The 13,016-nt window shown below is 39.5% G+C and overlaps 1 protein-coding gene across 1 annotated transcript in view; it reads right to left on the bottom strand.

The window, feature by feature from the left end:
• Positions 1–10,727, bottom strand: part of TAOK1 (TAO kinase 1) — a 143,460-nt gene extending 132,733 nt beyond the window's left edge. Inside the window, exon 1 of the mRNA XM_042916444.1 lies at positions 10,047–10,727. The gene's annotated coding sequence lies outside the window, so the exon portion shown is untranslated. The remainder of the gene's footprint in view (positions 1–10,046) is intronic.
• Positions 10,728–13,016: the final 2,289 nt, after the last annotated feature.

Consider the following 13,016-nt stretch of genomic DNA (forward strand, 5'->3'; position numbering starts at 1 on the left):
GTGTTTTCATAGTATATACCAACAAATCAAAAGTTATAACCTGAGTATCTCAAAAGTGTTAAGTGAAAATTGATTTCCATACTAAGATAAGCATGAGTATACCAAATAGCTTAATCACTATGCATCAAAAGGAATAAAAAAAGAACACTGTTTCAAAAAAATGTTTTAATCTCATCACACAGTACCACCTAAGACAAAGTAAAATAATGGATACTAAAATTTAGAATACCAGAGCAACTGGCTGGCTCAGTTGGTGGAGCATGCAACTCTTGATCTCGGGGTAGGGAGTTCAAGCCTGAATGCTGGTTGTAGAGATTACTTAAAAATAAAAATAAAAGCGGCGCCTGAGTGGCACAGTCGGTTAAGCATCTTGACTTCAGCTTAGGTCATGATCTCAGAGTCTGTGAGTTTGAGCCCCGCATCAGGCTCTATGCTGACAGCTCAGAGCCTGAGCCTGCTTCAGATTCTCTGTCTCCCTCTCTCTCTGTCCCTCCCCTGCCTCGCTCTCTCTTAAAAATAAACATAAAACATTTTAAAAATATAAATAAAAAATTTAATACTAAAATTTAAGGATACCATTCCAGAATCCTAACTTTAATCCAATATAATTTATATTAACAGAGTAACAGTGCACCTTAATGTCAAAAATAGACATTTTTATTATTTAATAAACATTTCATATCTCAAAAACAGAATTTTATTGTTAATGACTGGATGTACCACCTCAAAGAGTCATAAGACATATTTTAGGTGTTTGCTTACTGTACCTGTTTTACCATTCCTACCCTAATATATTCCACACCATCACGTAGAAGGTTGAATGAAGATCTGCACTTTCAAGACTTTTAAATCAATCAGATGACCTGTTAAATTTAGTTGTTTAGAGTAAAATATCAGGAGGCTAATTATCCAACTGAAGGTAAATTTTTGAAAGAATGATACATTATTGAAATATCTACATTCCAAATATGGTAAATAAAAGTTCTTTGATTCCTACTCAAAGTTCTCAAAACATACAACTTTCAAAGTAGGTCCATTCTTGTGGATTAAAAACATGTTTTTTTCAAATATCATTTTGGCCCTCCTTACAGGCACAAAATCTAATTCAATTCCAATACTAAAACTACCAAATGCAAAAACAAAGTAAAATATAAACCAAAATACTCCCATCCCCCTTATCATTTATTTTTTATTAAATAATAAATAGCACTTACTTCCTATATATTCAACCAGTGACAGAAAAAATTTCATTTGGTAACAATCCTTTATTTAGGATTTTGGGATAACAACTTTTACTATAGTAATAAGCCTCTCTTGCAAAACTTATTCTTCTAATTTACTGTATTATCTAATACATATTACAAAAACAAAATTCACATATCAATATTTTTATTTTCTTCTAAAACCATGCTATTCTTGAATATAGTGGTTCTCTTCACCCAATTTACTATATATTTGTATGTATATGTGTAATGAGTTCAACCAAAATGTCACATAAACGAAGAGATACCCAAATTCTATACTTTCCATCGCTAGCAACCAAGTCTATTATAGGACATTCCTTTTCTAAATAGAAAACTTTCACATCTTTTCCTTCTTGAAGTCCTTTTACTCTAAAGTTTCACAGCATTATTTTACAGAACTTGAATATTCACACATAATACACAAAAACATTTTGTCAGTACCTAAAATGAAGATAAAAGGAAGGATCTTTTCATTACTCTATTTTCTCAATAATGGAAAAATCAGCGCTAACAACTATATATGTCAAAGTAAAGAATCTGAAAACAAGCACATTATGTTGTTCCTCTGGGACTCAGAACCCTTAAATTCTAAGGAACAAAACCAACAAACACCATACTCCTATAATGTGATGATCCGTTATTATAAAACATCACAGTCATCATCTACCATTTACATAGCATGAGATTACTGAAACACTACATGTTAAATACTATCACACATACCATACAGAGTTTCTATGCAACAATAAAGTTTCCTTATCAAGTATAATTACAGGTAAATAAGTAACTTTAGTCTTTCCAATCAACAATATAGATGCGTTTAGCAAAGAGAGAAAGCTTTCCCAAAGAAAAAGCCTTCCCCTTGTTTAGTAATGCTGTTCATCAAGTTTTTCTGAAATTTCTCAGTCTCAGTGGAAATAAATTTGAAGAAATCAGTAAAAAATACAGCCTAGAGACTCATAACTGCTACCACAAGTGGACTAAAAACATCAATCAAAACATAAGGATATGGTAAAATGTCATGCACTGAAGCACACTGAAATTTTAAAAATATACTTAATATACTTATCTAATATACTTAAATAGTCACCTTACAAATCCTGTTAAAATATATGCTGCAATATTTTTAAAATCCACATATACCCCAAATAAAAATAAAAGACATTTTCTCAATATGCTCCAAATAAAAAGTTTTCCTTCCTTAAAAAATAAATTTTGCAATTCCTAAGAAACTGCACTCATACACACAGGCTATGACTCTAGATATGTAATAACATAGGTTCCCCAATATAAACACCTCAAAAGTTACCATCACACCCAAAATGGCTGGTACCCTTACCAGGATCTTTTAGACAGAGTCCTTAGTACCCTAACAAGATGTGCAGCCTAATAAAGGTGAATATGCATAACATAACTATCAAATAGACTAGAGACTAGAATCAGGAAAGACTGAAAGTAGACTTATTAAAAGAAAAAACAAGTATATTATACTTCAGAGGCATTAAAAGTAAATACATAAAGTAAAGGCATAAAAAGATGATGTAGCGTCTGGCTAGCTCAGTCAGAAGACCATGTGACTCCCGATCTCAGAGTCATGAGTTTGAGCCCCACCTTGGCTGTAGAGATTACCGAAAATAAATAAATATACACTTTAAAAAAAGCGGGGAGGGGGTGTGCCTGGATGGCTCAGTTGGTTGAGCATACAACTCTGGCTCAGGTCATGATCTCATGGTTTGTGCGTTCAAACACCACATCAGGCTCACTATCGGTGCAGAACCTGCTTCCTATCCTCTGCCCCCCCTTTCTACCTCTCCCCCAAATACGCTCTCTCAAACAAAGTAAATATTAAAAAAAGGTAGAAAGGATGAGTTGAAAAAGAAATTTTTAAAAAATGTAACTGGGTAACTAACTTGAATGTACATATTTTAAAAATGTAACTGGTTATCCAGAGCACATAAAGATACAGCCAAAAAAAAAAGTTTGTTGGGATGCCCAACTCTGAAGTTTCTTAAGCATCTGACTCTTGATTTTGGCTCAGGTCCTGATCTCATGGTTGGTAAGCTTGAGCCCTGCAGAGCCTGCTTGAAATTTTCTTCCTCTCTCTCTGCCCCCCTCGCCCTGTGTGAGCACACTTTCTCTCTCTCTCTAAAAATAAATCAATAAACATTAAAAAAAAGTTTCTCATTAGAATGTTTACCCTTACATACCACATTCTGATTATTTCCTATTATTTTTCATTAAAAAAAACTGTTATTGTAACTTACTAAATTGAATTCACTAGCCATTATTAAGTCACAACCTAAAGTTTAAAAAACACTAGCTTAGAGGAACTGACAACCCCAAGGAACTGACAATTCCTTGCTTTCATGAGTATCTAGTTTAAGAAAATATTCAGGAGGTGGAAAAAAATGAAAAGACAGAATTCCTCCAGGGCAGGTATCATGTCTTACTGGCATATAATCATCATTTAATGTCTGTTAATTAATATATTGTGGAATACAAACCACTTTCAAGGTAAGGATGTACAAAGGGAACCTATAAAGATAAGCTTAGGAGAGCAGGAGTACTTTGGATGCCTTCAAAGCTAGGAAGGTGAAAAGAGCTCCAGGATGTGGAAGAGTGACATGAAATGACTCTTAAATAAACAAATGAAGTACAAAAGGGAAAGAAAATTTCATTATTTAGGAAAGGTTTATCCACAAAGGAAAAAGAATATCTCTTGTAGAACTAGCCAGTAGTCCACTATAGGTATAAAAAGTTTGTAAGCTACTCTTAGAATTAGAAATTCTGGGGCGCCTGGGTGGCTCAGTCGGTTAAGCGGCCGACTTCGGCTCAGGTCACGATCTCGCGGTCCGTGAGTTCGAGCCCCACGTCGGGCTCTGTGCTGACCGCTCAGAGCCTGGAGCCTGTTTCGGATTCTGTGTCTCCCTCTCTCTCTGACCCTCCCCCGTTCATGCTCTGTCTCTCTCTGTCTCAAAAATAAATAAACGTTAAAAAAAAAAAATTAAAAAAAAAAAAAAGAATTAGAAATTCTAATAATTTAGGGGCACCTGGGTTGGCTCAGTCAGTTAGGCATCCGACTCTGAAGCTCAGGCTTGAGTTCAAGTCCTGAGTTGAGCTCCACGCTCAGTGTGGAGCTGACTTAAAAGAAAAATTCTAATCATTTCTTTCAAAAAGGTATGTCCAGCTCCAAATGTATTAATCCAAATCAAAATTATGTAATGCACTTCAGTGTTAAATATTAGACTCCCTGTATTCATTTGCAAACATTTATTAAACAGCTAGTGTGTGATAGCCAACAACTTACTGGGCACGTACTATGTATCAGGCAATATGCTAAGTACTTAACAAGTTATCCCATTTAAACCTAACAACCTTGTAAAGTAGGTTCTATATTCATTTTATAGATGAAGAAAGTAAGGCTTAAAAAGTCACATAAAGGTGGGGGGGGGGGGCACCTGGGTAGCTTAGTTGGAAGCGACCAACTCTTGATTTTGGCTCAGGTCACAATCTCCAGGTTTGAGCCCCGCATCAGGTGCTACACTGACAGTGTAGAGCCTGTTGGGATTCTCTCTCTGCCCCTCCTCCCCTTTCTCTCTCAAAATAAATAAACTTTTTTTAAGTTACATAAAGTAATTACACAGCTAATATTATTAAGTGAAATTAAGATACATTACGTGCCACTTTTATCATTATCAGTGGTTGCAAATCAGAATATTTTGTTCCATTCCATTATTTGTCACTGCTTTTCTCAGAAACTAAATTTTGCGTATCTTTCTAAGAGTTCTTTTTTAAAGTTTATTTATTTTGAGAGAGAGAGAGAGCATGAGGAGCTGGGTGGTGGGCAGAAAAAGAGAGAGAATCCCAAGCAGGCTCAACCCATCAGTGCAGAGTCCAAGGCAGGGCTCAAGCCCACAAACCACAGGATCATGACCTGAGCCAAAATCAAGAATCCTACACTTAACCGAATGAGCCACCCAGACCCCCCGTGCATGTCTTTCTAAATAGAATAATTCACCTTCTTCTAACTCTGCATTTTGTCAAAAGGAAAAATCAGCTCCTTTTCAACTTTAAAGATGTTAGAGGCCACTTAAAAGTAGTTATGTTTAGGGGCGCCTGGGTAGCTCAGTTGGTTAAGCAGCCAACTGCGACTCAGATCATCATCTCCCAGTTCATGGGTTCAAGCCCCGCATCAGGCTCTGTGCTGACAGCTCAGAGCCTGGAGCCTGCTACAGATTCTGTGTCTCCATCTCTCTCTGACTCTTCCCTGTTCTCTCTCTCTCAAAAATAAACGTTGGGACTCCTAGGTGGTTCAGTCAGTTAAGTGTCCAACTTCAGCTCAGGTCATGATCTCAGGGTTCATGAGTTCAAGTCCCATGTCAGGCTCTGTGCTGACAGTGCAGAGCCTGGAGCCTGCTTCAAATTCTGTGTCTCCCTCTCTCTCTGCCCCTCCCCTACTTGTGCTGTGTGTGTCTCTCTCTCTCAAAAATAAATATTTAAAAAAAGTAAAAAATAAACATTGAAAAAAATTTTAAATATACAACTCTAAAAAGAATGAGTTGTTTACACTGACATTGGCATTTTTAATAGGCTATATATCTATACTTTTATTTACATGCCAGGTATTTATGTGAGTTCAAGCCCACATTGGGCTCTACACTACAGTGTGGAGACACCTTAGGATTCTCTCTCCCTCTCTCTGCCCCTCCCCCACTGGTGTGCATGTGCACACAAGTGTGCTCTCTCTCTAAATAAATAAACTTACAAAAAAAAAAAAAGTGCCTAGGTCGCTCAGTAGGTTAAACGTCGAACTTCGGCTCAGGTCATGATCTTGTGCTCATAGGTTCGAGCGCCGCATGGGGCTCTATGCTGACAGCTCAAAGCCCACAGCCTGCTTTGGATTCTCCCCCTCTCCCTGCCTCTTCCCTACTCAGCAATCTGTCTCTCAAAACAATAAAATACAATGTCAAAAAATTTTTTTCTTCTTAAGAACTGTTTCTAGTCCCTCCATACAACTTTTTAATTCATGTGGATTTTTTAGAAGGTCTGAGACATCTTTAATGAAATTAAACATCAATTTTTACCACTAAAAATTAAAATATTTCAATCCAACAATGGAATGGAATGGAATAATACAGGTTTGTATCTTTCTCACATCTTAGAATTTCAAATCTTGAACAATATTTTTTTAAATTGATGTTTATTTATTCTTGAGAGTAAGAGAGACAGAGTGTGAGCAGGGGAGGGCAGAGAGAAAAGGAGACACAGAACCCGAAGCAGGCTCCAGGCTCCAGGCTCCGAGCAGTCAACACAGAGCCCGATGTGGGGCTCAAACTCACGAACCGCGAGATCATGACCTGAGCCAAAGTCAGATGCTTAACCAACTGAGCCACCCAGGCGCCCCAGAAATTTTGAAGAATATTTTTTTAAAATCCAGCCATAACAAGTATAAAAACCTAAAAGCAGATAAATGTAACGATGGCACTCTGTTTAACAGATCAATCTCAATTTTTCACAAGAAGTTGACTACAGAAATAACACTTTTTAGAAAAGACTCATTCATACATGATTCTGAACATCAGTTAATACATACCAAAAAAACCTCCTAATTTTTTTTTTAAGTTTATTTATTTTGGGGGGGGGGGGCAGGCAGAGAGAAGGGGAGTGAGAATTATGACCTGAGCCGAAATCAGGAGTTAAGAGTTAAGCCTCCAGGCTTAACCTACTGAGCCACCCAGGCGCCCCAAAACCTCCTAATTTCTAAAAGGTTAAACTAGTATGAGTGCAATTATTATAACAGAGACTACTGATAACCAAAAGTGATACAAAGAAAAAATTAACTGATTTTAATACACAAATCAGTCAGATGAAAAACCCAGAATTTATTTCCTGGTAATATGAATAACAGATTAATCTCAAATCTAATTTCAATGCCAACTGTTGGCCCCTAGAAAATTTCTGAAGTCACTAAGTATTTATATCCACTAAGTATCAGCAAATTACTAAAATAAATTATTCTCTTTATGGTTAATAACAGCATTTAGTCTTCCTGGTGTTCTATAACTAATCAGCTTCTTTCTTATTAATGGACTGACATAACATGGGACCAAATATGTATGTGCCTCGATATACAGAAAGTTTGTTTAATATTAACACACATTCAAGTAACTGCCATATCCATAGTTCTCCTCAAATCTATACTATAGAAAACACAGTAATAATTTTCTATTCAGTTCACTCATACTTTTGTTCTGTACATTGTTCTATTTCTCTAAAACCTCTCAGAGTTTAAATATGTTTGAGAAACTATCTTTTAGTTTGGAAGGTAGGTTACTGTCAAGATAATATTAGACTATTAAACCCAGTTGATTCTTAGAAATTCTTCCATCTATAAAACATGAGAATTATAACCAAATTAACAAATCAGATATCAGAATGCCAAAAGTTAAGTCATTAAAAGGGAATCCAGAGAAAGAGTCAGTTGTGAAAGAACAGGAAGTGATGTACACTGCCATTTTGTAGATGAACTATTTAGAAACCTAAGTACCATACTAAACTGGAATCAACCAAACCCAGCTCTCAGTATTCTCTGACAGTGGCATCAGAGGTCAGCCGAAATAACCCTCAGGCAGTTTTTCCTTAATAATGAATTTATCTAATTGGTAAAGAAGATACTTTTACCACTTTTAGAATTCTTACCAGCTATGGATAATGGGGTTTCTTTTTACTTGTTCTTAAGAGTCTCTCTTAGTTCTAGCATGCTGAAGTATAGCAAGAAGTTTATGTACATTCTGTGTATATTCTCTAAGTTTTGTAGCCTTTACTGACAAATCTTCTCTGCCTGCATCTTTCCAAGACAAAAACATAATCATTCTCTGCTGAGCAGTATGCTTGGGTTTACACGTGCCAATATATATGAATTATCAACAACATACAGAATTAAACTTTACGGCATAATTTCCCATATAGGGAGAAACTCTATACACCAAAACTCTACACACATGGCAGCTTTGTGCCATGAAATAAAAATTCAAATGAGAAGTGCTGTTTAAGTCAAAATAAATTTAGATAAAAATCAAAACGAAATAAAGAAAGCAAGGAGAATTCCATTTTCCGAGGAAAAATAATAAAACTGATTTACCATGTCATTAATGTGCCTCCTTATATCAAAATCATGAAATGACAGAAACGAAATTGTTGCCTAAAACTACTACTACTAACATCTTTAAATCCCTGTCTTAAAACAGGTTTCAAAATGCAACAAACACACCAAAAAACGTCTGATGGGTAACATTAAATGTAGATGACATCCAAAGGTATTTTAAAATAAGTCACCCACTAAGCAAAGCTTAAACACCAAATGCAACTTGTTAGTAAAATATCAAAACAACTCATATCTGTACATATTTCAGTCTTCACTGCTTTGGGAAAAAAAAGTAATTCTACGAACTTTTATATATGAGACATTTTTAAATCACTTCATCAGTAAATCTAAACACTTAAAGAAAAAAAGTATGAACAGTAGACTTCAAGACTATTCTTTGATCACAAAAAGCACTTTGCAACACACTTCCAGGATGTTAAAATTTTTATTTTTATTTATTTCTACTCTAAAAACAAGTACTACTGTAAACCAGATGATTTCTTTTAAATAAATGACATGAAGCAAAAGAAGTGGAAAATGACTACATAACACAGATCCTTTCACAGAATAATTAGGCAAATTAATGTCTTCTTTTTCATTTCCTTAACAAAGCATCTCCACAGAAAGGTTTGTAACCTAATCATTTTCAGAAAATTCCAATTTCAATGTTATACAAATAGCATTAACCCTAAAAATTCACAGCTCAAAGAGAACGAAGGTCCATTAAACGGCCTGCCTGTATGCATTAATCTTTAATAATTCTTCAAAAACTACAAAAGTCACAAAAGAAAAAAAGACAGGGACATGAAAGAGTACAAAATTATTTCATCTGAATCCCAGTGAAAACCCAACGTGTTCACACACACACACACAAAATGTCAATCTAGTGTTTAAAAAGAAAGCGAGAGAGAGACATCAAAACTGTTCAAACATGGCAGGGTCCCTCTCCAGAGACCATATTTCTCAACAATAACAACAGGAACAGATATGCTTCCCAGGGACAGATCTCAGGGGAAGAATATTAAACCGGTACTGTTATCGATTTAAAACCAAGGGAAAAGGGTAACCTTTCCAAGGGAAGCGCCATTACTTCCCACTCCTGCTCCCCCTCCCTTCAGTGTATACACGGGCCTGTGTATGAAGAAACTGCCTTGGACTTCTGCAGCATTGCAGTAGACTAAAGGATGGGGAAGGGGGAAGGGTAGGGGGGAGAAACGCTTCCATCACCCCTACAGGAGTATAGATTTCCTGAGCGGGGGTGGAATCCATCCAGCAGGCTACCCTTCCCAAGAATACAGACACTACAAAGGAGGAGAGGGAGGAGCAGAGGGATCAGAAGAGAAGGAAAGGGACCTCGCGCCTTTAAATCGGGGTGCACAGCAACCCAGTCTCCCCATGAGAGCCACACCTTCCTCGAGACATCCCCTTCCACCACCCCTTCCGGTGACCCTCAGGAAAGAGAAATGTAATTGCTCTTGCCCCTCAAAACGGGAGGGCGCCCAGCTCACCAGCTTCTTCACCCCACCCACAGAATCACAGACCCTCCTTGTCTCTCTCCCTACCCCACCCCCACATCCCTTCTACTCGGAGAGGCCCGAGTGGGCCGAATTTCCCCGCCCCCTCCATGTCTCCCTTTCCCAAAGCAGAGGTGCCCTTACCCTTTCGCCGACAGGTCTGGGCGGAGTAGGCAAGCGCAGCCCCCTGCAGCGCTCGGGTAGCCGCTACGCTGGAGGGCGAGGAGTGAGGAGGAGGGGGCCTGGCGACCGACCGCCGCCCCCCCCCCCCCGGAGCCCCAGCAAGCCGCCCAGCCCAAGCTCTGCGACAAGGGGCAGGGGGGGAGGGGGCGAGGGGACGACCGGGGTCGAGGAGGCGCCCTCAGCGCTTGGGCTCAGCTAAGATGGCGCGGGGAAGTGCTGGGAGCCGCCGCCGCCGCCGCCTCGGGGGAACCGGCCCGGGCCTCGGCCGCCTCCCGTCCTCACACAGCCGAGGCCCTCTCGTCCCCCGCCGCGGCCCCTCGGCGGGCGGGCCCACGCACAGCCCTCCGCCACCACCACCACCCCTGGGAAGGGGGCGCTCACAAAGGGAAGAGAGGCCGCGGGCCGGCCGGCCGGCGGCGGCGGGGCGGGGTCCCCAGGGGCCGGGAGGCCTCAGAGGTTCGCCGGTGCCTCGCGCTCTCGGCCCGTGAAGGGCGCAGGCAAGCGGGACCCCTCCTCTCTCCTTAGACAGGCGGCGGCACCAACTCACTACCTTTGCCACCCTCCCTCTCTCTCTCTCCAAGCCCTGAAGCCACACAGCCCGGCCGCTGCCCAGGTTCCCCCCCCTTCCCCGACACCACTCCCCTCCTCCCGACAGTCATCCCAGTCTCCGATCTCGCGAGATTTCCCGCCTGACAGGCCCGACCCTGCGCGAGACACGACTGCGTACGCGTGCGCGCCCTCTCGGGAGCGCGCGAGTGCTTGCACTGGGCGGAGTCTTCCCGGGTGGCCCAGAGTCCCAGCCTTAGTCCAGCCCTGTCTCGCTCAGCTGGCTGAACTCTTCTGCCACGCGGGTGTCAGGTGCATTCATTTCACCCTGAAATCTAAGAAGAGCTTATCTGCTCTCCTCCTTCTCTCTTCCAAAAACATCCGCCCCCCCCCCTCCCGCCATAACCTTACGAATAAGAAGCTTGCCCTGACATGTAGAACATCCCATTCTTACACATCTTAATTCAACCCCTCCGTGGAATGCAGAGGTAAACTGGTCAGCGTCATCAGTATATAGTTGAGTATTTGAGATTCTAAAAGTTTATAGTAATTTTTGGAACGGTAATAAGAGTTGCGAATACAGATTAAACCACCCTGTATGTTGGTAATGGTAGGAAAGAGACAAATTCTTGAGAAGTTTTTGGTAGGTTGAGTGAAGGTAAGTTGTTGAAACGTGAGCAGTAAACAAACTAGAGTCCTACGGGTCCTGATGCAAGAAACGAATAGAGCTTTTAATTTTTTGTGTGGTGAAAAATTTTTTTAGAGGAACTCCCTTCAGTGGGCTATAAAGAGAGCAGTTTTATTCAAGAACCAAAAAGTGTGCCTAAAGTGCAGTTATAAAAAAAAAAAAATCTTGGTTCTTGGGGCACCTGGGTGGCTCAGTAGGTTAAGCCTCCTTGGGCTTAGGTCATGATCTCATGGTTAGTGAGTTCTAGATCCAACAGAGCTCTCTACTGTCAGCACAGAGCCCTCTTCTGATCTTCTCCACCCCCTCCCCGCCCTTTCCCCACTGGTTCTATCTCAAAAATCTCAAAATAAATAAATAAGTAAACTTAAAAAAAAAATCTTGATTCTTCAACTAGTAAGCAGTGAGATAAATATGTGAGACTTATGCATAAAAATGTACTCCAGAAAAATTACTAGAAGTTACAGCAAACTAGGAAAGTAAACTGGCTATGATCAGAAAAACAAGACATCCACTTTAGTGTGTTATACATATAATTTATTCCAAATATGCTTTCTTGTAGTAAGGGGTTTTGCTCTGTCAGTCAGTCATTACTCTTTTCACCTATATTGTCAACAACTATTAAGTGGCAACCTCCCCTCAACATAAAAACATGCCCTAGTTTCTTTGGGAGGAAAAGGATTAGGATCTTCGTCTCTCCTCCCCTTCACAGCCAAGCTTCTTGGAAAAGTTGTGTCTTCCCACCTTCACTGCAGCTGATCTTACCAAGGTCAAGAATGACCTACTTGCTGTGTCTAGTGGAGTTTATTTTAATCCTTTCCTTCTTGACATCTGCAATATTTGACATAGTTGATACTCCTTCCATCTTGAAACTGTGTTCCTCCTTGGTTTTTCAACACAACTCAAAACCAGTTTTCTTAATACCTTCTTGTCCTTAGGGCCCCTCTTCCTCCACCTACCCTCAAATGATCCCCTTCCAAACCTGATCCCTTCTTCTGAAATTTACAGCAAGAATGTTCTAGTTATTTCACACATTTAGGAATGGAAACAGGCTTTTCTATATAATATTTGTTCTTAACTTTGTATAGAAAATTTCAAACATACACAAAAGGAGTGGGATGTAATAATAAACCTCCATGTGTCCATCACCTAGCTTCAACTATTACCACCACTTTATCATTTTTGTTTCACCTATTCTCCCACTACCTTTTCCCGCCAATGTATTTTTAAGTAAATCTGTAGTAAACCATCATAGCATTTTACCTGTAAATACTTCAATATGTGTCTCTAACAAATACCTTTGTTGTAAACATAACCACAATATCATTATCACACCTTTACAATAACTTCTTATTATTTAATACCCAATCCATGTTCAGTTTTTCCTATAGTTTCCAAAATGTCTTCTTACAGTCCATTTATCTGAACCAGGATCTGAAGTTCTGCACTCTGCATTTGATTTATTGCGATGTCTTTCATGTCTCTTTTCTTGTATAACAGTTCCCCTTCCTTTTTCCTTCCTTCTTTCTTTCTTTTTTGTACGCAGTTTATTTGGCTATGAAATCAGATACCTGTAGAACTTTCCACATTCTGGACTTGGCCAGTTGCAAAATCTGTGTACATACACATGGGCTTATTAACAGTTTTGATACTGCAAAATGTATCAGTTGTTTAATTTCTAAGATTGTGTGCAAACAAGA

The sequence above is a fragment of the Panthera leo genome, chromosome E1, assembly GCF_018350215.1.
Source record: "Panthera leo isolate Ple1 chromosome E1, P.leo_Ple1_pat1.1, whole genome shotgun sequence".
In the NCBI taxonomy this organism is placed as follows: domain Eukaryota; kingdom Metazoa; phylum Chordata; class Mammalia; order Carnivora; family Felidae; genus Panthera; species Panthera leo.